This window comes from Mytilus californianus, unplaced genomic scaffold, assembly GCF_021869535.1.
Source record: "Mytilus californianus isolate M0D057914Y unplaced genomic scaffold, xbMytCali1.0.p SCAF_14, whole genome shotgun sequence".
Taxonomy (NCBI): Eukaryota; Metazoa; Mollusca; class Bivalvia; order Mytilida; family Mytilidae; genus Mytilus; species Mytilus californianus.
The window spans coordinates 22,885,585-22,895,474 of record NW_026262626.1 but is presented as its reverse complement, the minus strand read 5'-3'; positions in this window follow the sequence as shown (position 1 = coordinate 22,895,474).

Sequence of the window (9,890 nt, the reverse complement as noted above, 5' to 3'; positions counted from 1 at the left end):
TCTCAAAAAACAACGACAGACATTATCTGTTAACCAAGCTCTGTTCTTTACCTGTTAAAAAGTTACATCAAATTTTAGAGGATTGCAACACAATTCCATATTGCAGTGCTAAGTATGAAATCGTCCAAATTATAATTGCATCTTGTTATTCTTAACTGTTTCCCAAAATTGATCGACCTGAAGATCATAAAAAACAATTTATTACAATCAAATATGTCAATAAAGGTTTTGATTTTGTGAATATTTCCGATATTTTTAATGATTATTCTGTTAAAGAACAAATTCCTGGATATTTTGATAATACTGAACTCCCTCTTATTTGTTATGTTTACAAAAAATGAACACGGTAATATGTGTTTAATTAAAGCAAAGTGTGTAAAGATGTTAAAATCAGTAACAATACACGTCATGAAATTGCAGTAATTCCAAATACATGTATGGCCCCAGTTCCAATGTTATAACAGGAGACCTTAACATTGTTCGTGACCGAGAGTTGAAATCATTTCTCAGTTAAGGACCTTAATATCGTCCCCCGTCAATTATTAATTGGAATGAGTGTCGTAACATCATCCACGACTCACTTCGTACTTACTGATCAAAATAGATAAAACATAAAACGAGAAAAAGCTGACAAAAAATCTTTAGATTCTTTTTTTAATTCAGTAATGAACATAGTTGATATTCGTATTCAACATTTCAAAGAACATTTCACTCCCAACAACAACCATGATAGCCCTATTTCTCGGATCAAACATAAGCTAACAGAACTCGCCAAGGAATTTGTTTTTGTCCCCGCTGATAAGGCTGCTAATAATATCATTATTGTTTTACGTAAATTTTACATTGAGGTTCTGCAAAAGGAAATCACTAATTCACCAACATTCCAACTGACTCCATTTTCGTAAAATGACATCTGTAACAAACATAAACTTTTAGCTACCTCTTTACAAGCAGAACCAAATAAAATGAAAATTCCAACTATGTACTGGCTTCCGAAGCTGCAAAAATCACCTTACAAATATAGATTTTTTTCGTCTTCAAGTATTGTTCCACTACTACACTATCTATTCTACTCACAAGTACACTTGGTACAATCAAAAACGATAATAAATTGTTCAAATAAGGCCTTTGAAAATAGTGGAATCAATTACTTTTGGAGTGTCAAAAAATCGTTGGAAGTACTTGATAAATTGCATGCTTATATTGGTGAATTCGAATCTGTTCAAAGTTTTGAATTTTCTACCCTATACACCACTTTGCCTCATAATCTAATTAAGAAAAAATTCACACACCTAATTAAATGGGCATTTAAAAAATCAGAACGCGAATATATATGTTCAGACTCTTTTAGGTCATTTTGTAGTAACAAAAAACAAAAGAGCTATGTCAATTGGAACTGCTTTGATACTATAACTGCCATTGAACTTTTACTAGATAATATTTTTGTTCACTATAGACATTCTGTATATTGTCAAGTTATCGGAATTACAATGGGGACTAACTGTGCACCACTTATTGCGGACCTGTTTTTGTTATTGTTATGAGTTACAATTTATGACTAAAATTAGCAAAGACCCATCGAAACAACATCTGATACAAAAATTTAATGACACTTTTAGATATTTGAATGCTATATTGGCTCTCAATAATGACGACTTCAGTGTGTACACTAAAGAGATATATCCTGCTGAACTTACTTTAAAAAAAGCTAATACTAACAATGAACACTGCCCTTTCCTGGATCTTGATATTTATATCTTTAACGGGAAGCTTTATACCAAAATTTATGATAAAAGAGATGATTTTTCATTTCCTATTGTTAATTATCTATACTTAGATGGTGACGTGCCCTTGTCACCATCTTATGGTGTCTATATATCTCAACTTGTTCGATTCGCTCGTGTATGTAACAACGTATTTGATTTTAACGAAAGAAATCTCTGTAATACTGAAAAATTATTACACCAGGGTTTTCGATATCACAAACTAGTCAAAATATTTACTAAATTTTATCATCGGTACAAGAACCTCATTCGTAAATTTAAATCAACATGCAGACACCTTCTACGTTCAGGTATTTCACATCCAATATTTTATGGTAATATTCTATACGAAGCACAAAAATGTCGACATTCACCTCAGAACCTAACCAAACCTTTAAAAACTTATACAGAAGGGATATAGATATGATACTGTTGTCAGATCATTAAAGATGGTATATTTTGGTATTAATATTGATTCACTCATAATGTCTTTGCATCGGAAATAAACACATTTATTCTAAAACCAGTTGTTGGCATGAAACGGGTTATGTTCTTCTCATATATTATATGATGGTATGATACTAAACCCCTACTGGGAGGGATTGTGCTTGATTTTCATATGATGAAGACATAATCTTTCAATCAGTTTAATCGAGGTCTGGAGCTCGCATGTCAGTAACTGCAAGTAGTCCCTTGTTAGTGTATGTATCATTGTTATTTTACTTAGTTTCTTAAGTTACCTATTCTGACATCGGACTCGGGCTTCTTTTGAACAGAGTTTTAGTATGCGTATTACTGTGCGTTTGTTTATTCTACATTGGCTAGAGGTAAAGGGGGAGAGTTGAGATCTCACAAATCATCATGAGAAGTTTAACCCCGCCGCATTTTTGCGCCTGTCCCAAGTCAGGAGCCTGGCCTTTGTTAGTCTTGTATGTTTTTTTTTTAATTTTAATTCATTTATATGTTTTTGAGTTTAGTGTGACGTCCATTTTCATTGAACTAGTACACATTTTGTTTAGGGGCCGGCTGAAGCCCGCCTCCGGGTTCGGGATTTTCTCGTTGTGCTGAAGACCTATTGATGGCCGTCGGCTGTTTTCTGCTGTTTGGTCGGGTTGTTGACTCTTTGACACATTCCCCATTTCCATTCTCAATGTTTTGTAAAAGAGGGGAGAAAGATACCAGAGGGACATTTAAACTCATAAATCGAAATCAAACTGACAACGCCATGGCTAAATAAGAAAATGACAAACAGACACACAATGGTACACAAAACACAACATAGAAAAATTAAAGACTTAGCAACACGTACACCACCAAAAACTGGTGGTGATCCCAGGTGCTCCGGAAGGGTAAGCAGATCCTGCTCCACATGTGGCACCCGTCGTGTTGCTCATGTTAGTACAAACCCGGTAACAAGTCTACATTATGTAATGTGATTTACACACAAAAACGATGTTGTTTGGGCTTTATCTGCGGGTACAACAGCATATTTGTCATTGAGGTAGGACCCGTGTTTTGCATCATTAGGGTCTTTAAAAATTAATGTACATGTAGCATGGGTATTCATTGACTCATTCAGTCTTTTTTTTTTAATTCTCTATTGTATCAACGACCTCACAGCCTTATTTCATTTGGAGAGAGTATCTACGTCTACTTCCTCAAGTTTAACCCTTTGCCTTGCATAATCCTCGACTGAATCCATCAGTATTGTGAAGTTGTATTTCATATTGATAGAGGGAGGCTCACGATATTTCGGATAACACATTTTAAAGAGAGGAGTTTTTGACATGTTATGGTCAACAAACAGAAGAACAATGTAAATGCAGTCAAAGAGTAGAAGTATTATACACTTAACTAAATGTACTAATACATTTTGATATAAAGACATATTAATTCAATACGTTTAAATTAACAAATGTCTTTTTCTAAAAAGAAGAAAGAACAACATCGACATTTTTATTCTATTTACATAAAAAAGTATAGTATTAACGATTTATGAACAAATATGGTGTTGATGCTAAAATTATGTAAAATTGCCAAAAATCATATATTTTAATAAAGTATTTTCTTTTTCGCTGTAAGACTTCAAACTTCTTGCATTAAAGATCAACTATATAACGTCTGAAAATGTTTTGATTTGTAGCCTTTTAAATGAGACAATCAAATCAACAATAAACACTGTCTTGCTACAAGATTTGTAAATCTAAAGTTGAACTATTTATTCCAGTAATCAACAAATAGTAAAGCTGTTGCTAAAGTTTAACTTCAACAAGACACAAATATTTAATTTATCCTGCATTCAGCCAAATATTGTACAAATAACAGGTACACAAACAAATTTTTGCTTTATTTGTACCTCTACAAATAAAATCTCCTGTTACCCCTCTTCCATGTTGAGCAAGCGGTAATGTTGATATTTCTTTTTGCGTACCAGTTCATTTTGGGGTCCTCCTCGTTGTCCGCGCTTAAATTATGTCGATTTCTTTGAAAAATTCAAGTTTCAAGTGTCGGGTGTAAATTTTAGAATAAAAACAATATATGTACATTGTCGGAAAAAATAAAATTTATTTGTACTCGATGCGAAACAGGAGAAAAGCTCGGCGAGCCTCGCTTTTCGTCCTGTTTCTAAAGCTCATACAAATAAATTTTATATTTTCCGACAATGTACATATATATTGTATATGTATACAAGCCAGCTTGTCAAATATAGCGTATGAATAACACTCAGGCTTATTTAAATCAATATGATTAATGTATTGAGAGTTTTTGCTAGATTATTATTTTGGCTAAATAATGTATTTTGTCATTTTCCATGCTTTCAACTTTAAAAACAAACACTTACATGTGTTGCAGGTATTAGAATCCGCCTTGTAGTAATGATTTGTTTCACATTCACATAAACCAGATTCACAACTAAGGGGAGAGTAACAACTATTTACTGCTGTCGAACAATGTTCATTGTATCTTCCAACTGTAAGAAAAAGCAATCATGATTTAATTTTTTGATGTTTCATTTAGTTTTGGACGATTTACATTTTTTTTAATTAAATATCAAGAACATTTTTAATATTGTCAAAATTGTTAACCCCTCAATAAATCAATTACTACTTTTCACTATTCAATCAATCAATGTCAATTTGAATATGTCTGTTTTTACAAAGAAGCACGAAAGTTAATTGCACGTTTTAATCATAAGGTCAACACGCATTTAGTATTATCCATTTATCATAATCTATTTTCCCGATGATAACAAGATCATAATTTGTCAGATGACAGCAATGATATCTTTTAATATACTATACAGACCAAACATAAAGTTCATTAGGTTCACAGAAAACTGTAACAAAAACATGTTTTGGTCTATATAGAAAAAAAGATGAATTAGATAAATGCAGCTTCGCCCAAACTCTTAAAATAGTAGTATTCTGCATTAAACTGTATTTGCAAAAACATTTTAATATGGAGCCATATTAATTCTATGCATGCACATTTACAAATGTCTTTTGTACACATAGGAAGGACTATCATTGACATTTTTTTACCATTTAGATCAAAAGCAATAATATATCATCAGTCAATGAACAAATGTTTTATTGATGCTACAATTATATAAGCATTGCCAGATAAGTCATGATAAATTTCAACGTACTTAAGTATTTTCTCTTTTGCTGTCTGATTTTTTAAATTCTTGTATTTGAAATAAACTATAGAATGTCTGAAAATGTTTCAAATATATAATTAATATTAGCTTGCTTTAAGATGATTAAATCTAAAGTGTAATTATTAATGCGATAAAAAATGGTAAAGTTGTTGCTTGACTTTAACTTCATCATTACCAAAATATTAAACGCATTTTAGGCTATCTCTTTCAAATATGACGTATGAATAACACCTCACCGGCTTTGTTTTTTAGCTAACCTGAATGTTCGATGAAACTATACTCCTTGTATAGTTTTTCTTAACAGAACTAACATAATAATTAAAGGAATTTTCATTTGATTCACTTTTTTGACAAAATAATGAATCTTGTTATGTTTTATTCATTCGACTTTAATAATAAGCACCTACATGCGTTGCAGGTATTATAATCTGCTTTGTAGTAATGGTTTGTTTCACATACACATAAACCAGAAGCACAAGTAAGGGGGGAGTAACAACTGTTTACTGTTGTGGAACAATGTTCTTTGTATTTTCCAACTGTAAGAAAAAGCAATCATGATTAAATTGTTTAACGTTTCATTTAGTTTTGGATAATTAACAATCCCTTTTGATAAGACAAGAATATTCTTACTATTGACAAAATTGAAAATCCCTCAATAAATCACTCTTACGAAATGAATCAAAGAACCCTCAGTTACTTGATATTGATTAAAACTTTGCATTGTTAAAATTTTACACAATTAAACATGTAATGATGGCTTCTAATTGAAATGTATAAGAACTTAGGTATTGGTATCTAATCTCTAATGAATTTTAAATGTGTATCCCACTTTTACCACACAATATGCATGATAGTTCCCAAAGCTATGTGTATGAAGTGCAGACTAAAACCTGAAATTGAACGCAGAATTAGTATACTATTTCACATAAGGAAAATAGGTATTATGTGTTAAACAGTTAACAAAAGCCCACACATGTTATAACTCATCTTTACGTAATCCATTTGCTGGACAAGTCAGTAGCTCAGAAGTCGTATGAAAGAGTGTGAAGAAATTATTTGTAAATCAAAATGGACGAAATGGGTGAATGCAACAAACCCCCCTCTGCTATACTTGTTTTGTAAAATCACTTAACTAAACTAAGTAAAATATTTTAATATAAAGCCCTTGTGAATTACAAACATGACGATTTGCAAATGTCTGTTTTTACCACGAAGAAGAAATGATAATGACATTTTTAAACCATGAAGTCAAAACACACTAAGTGTTAACAAATTATCAATCAATCGTTTTCCGGTGTTCACAAGATTTGCCAGAAAACAAGTAAAAAGTTCATTAGTATCACAGCACAGTGTGACGAAAATATGTGTTGGCCCATACAAACAAACAGATGTACACGGTAAATGCAGTATTGCCCCAATCCTAGTGTAGTATTATCATAAATTAAACTAAATGTTCTTATACATTTCAATTAGAAGCCATATCAATCCATTATATTCAAATTTACAAATGTCTTTTCTACAAAGAAAAAAGAACAACATTGACATTTTTTACCATTTAGATCAAAGCAATACTTAAAGGGCTGTTCCATAAAATACTATGCCCCCCACCCCCCAAGGATGTCACTTATTTTTAACCCCCACCACCCACAGAAATAAAAATAAAATAAAACAACACTCCCTTTGCATTTTGGTATTTCAAATTTCAAATACAACCACCCACATATAACATTTTTAAAAAATGCCTTCCCTAGGGAGGGGGGGGGGGACATATTATTTTCTTGAACAGCCCTTAAGCATTACCAATATTTTTGTGATACTAAAAGTGTATAAAATTACCTGATAAAAGTTATAATGCATAAAAACTAAACTTTAGATAGTCTGAAAATATTATAATATGTCGCCTTTGAAGTAATCCAATCAAATATACAATCAGCACTGTCTTGCTCCATGATGGATGAATTCAAAGTTAAATTATGTATTCGAGATAAAAAAAAAAATAATTTGTTGCTAAAGTTTAATATCAATAAGACCAAATTATTAAATGCATTCTAGGCCAAAAATGTCAAATATTACAAATGAATAAGAACACATATGCTCATGTATTACTAACCTAAATAGTTGATATAACTATACCCCCTGATAAGTTTTTTTTAATAGAATCAACATAATTTCTAAAGGAATTGAGAACTTTCGCTAGATTAATTTTTTGCCTACTAAAGGCAACAGTAGTATAAAGTTGTTCAAAAGTCACAAATCGATTAAGAGAAGCCAAACCGGGTCACACACTAAAACCGAGGGAAACACATCAACTATAAGAGGAAAACAAACGAAAAACAGGAAAACTGAAGTGAACAAAAAAAAAAACCCGCTAACATACATAGAAACGAAATATTTGACAACAACTGTCATATTTCTGACTTGGTACAGGACATCTTATGGAAAAATGGTGGGTTGAACCTGGTTTAATGGCCAGACAAACCTCCCGCTTTATGACTATGTTAAAAAATATCCCTGAAATGACAACACCACGTGACAGAAATACAGCACAAACACACGCAAGAACATTCATCACAGAGAAATGCATAAACAAATAATATGATAGTCGACACAACATGCAAACTTCAGAACAACAACGAACATATTTCATCAATGACAAACACCACAGGATATAAAAAACAGTGACGCGCTTACGTAACTAACATGCAATCTCGAACTTTCTACAATTATTTTCACAGTACTCGTCCATTCCATTTAAATGTTATTATGAATAAGGAATTCTGTCATTCTCTATTCATTTAACTTCAATAATAAATACTTACACGTGTTACAGGTATTATCATCCGAGTTGTAGTAATGATTTGTTTCACATTCACATAAACCAGAAGCACAAAAAAGGGGAGAGTAACAACTGTTTACTGCTGTCGAACAAGATTCTTTGTATCTTCCAACTGTAAGAACAAGCAATCATGATTTAATTGTTAGGTGTTTCATTTAGTTTTCGATAACTTTGTCAATTAGATTAGAAAATGTTCGCTTTTGCCAATATTGATAATCTAGTGATACAATATAGAAAGTATGTGTTAGACAGTTCAAAAAAGAGCACACATGTTACAACTCACCACTACATAATAAATATGCAGACCAAATCGGAAGGTCATTAGTCGTACGGAAAAGTGTGAAAAAAAATATCTGTAGGCAAAAATGGACGAAACGGGTGACTGTAATATAGCCTCCTCTCTTATAGTTGTATTATAAATTCTCAAAATAAGAAAATAACACGTTATAAATTTCTTGCGTTTGATGCGCTTTATCGGATTTACCTTCACCAAGGACGCCCAACACGTCTTCTGATTTGCTGAAAGTGTTTTATTTATCAGCACAAAGACATAATTTTGTCATGTGACTGTGACGTCATAAACGTTTTGTTCAAATTTACTCCTTAAAAATGGAATTTAAAATTAAATTATATGGAACGACTACTATTTTTTCTGTCTATTCGAAATATCATAAACAATGTTTTGCACAAGTTTAAATAGCTTATTTAGTATGCACCACTTTTTTCTATGTTATTTCTTCACAGACTGAAAAAAAATTATAGTCTTATTAAATATACTATACAGACTAAATGGGAAGCGCATTATATTCACAAAAAAGTGTGACGAAAATATGCGTTTGCCTGTACAGACGAACCGACGAACAAGGCAAATGCAGTATAGTCCCAATCCTAGAGTAGCAGTGTTATACACAAAACTAAATTTACTGATGCATTAAAATATAAAGCTATTATTATTCAAAACAATTAAATTTACGATTGTAAATGCTTAAGTTTGTGGCCTTTTTATTAAGCTTCATATATTAGCGGCAATCATGTATGTTTAAATCTAAGCTATTGATCCCATTCAAATAATTTTTGGTTAAATTGTAACTTTAACAAGACCAAAATATTGAATGCTTTCTATGTCTACTACAAGTATATGTCAAATTTGTTATTCGAATGCCAAACACAGGTTTTTATTAACTAACATGTCTTTTTGATACAAATAGAACCCCTTTATAATTTTTTTTTTTTTTTACAGAATTAATATAATTTCGAAAGAATTCAGAAATGGTTGCTTGATTCGGTTTTGTCTAAATTATGAATTTTGTCATATTTCATTCTTAATAATAAACACCTACATGCATTGCAGGTATTATGATCTGCCTTGTAGTAATGATTTGTTTCACATTCACATAAACCAGAGGCACAAATAAGGGGAGAGTAACAACTGGTTACTGCTGTCGAACAAGGTTCTTTGTATCTTCCAACTGTAAGAAAAAAGCAATCATGATTTAATTGTTTGATGTTTCATTTGGTTTTGGATATTTTACTATCTTTATCATTAAGATAAGAACATTTTCACCATTGGAAAAATATGAAAGTCCCTAAATAAATCACTCTTACAAAAAAAATCAAAGAACACTCGGTA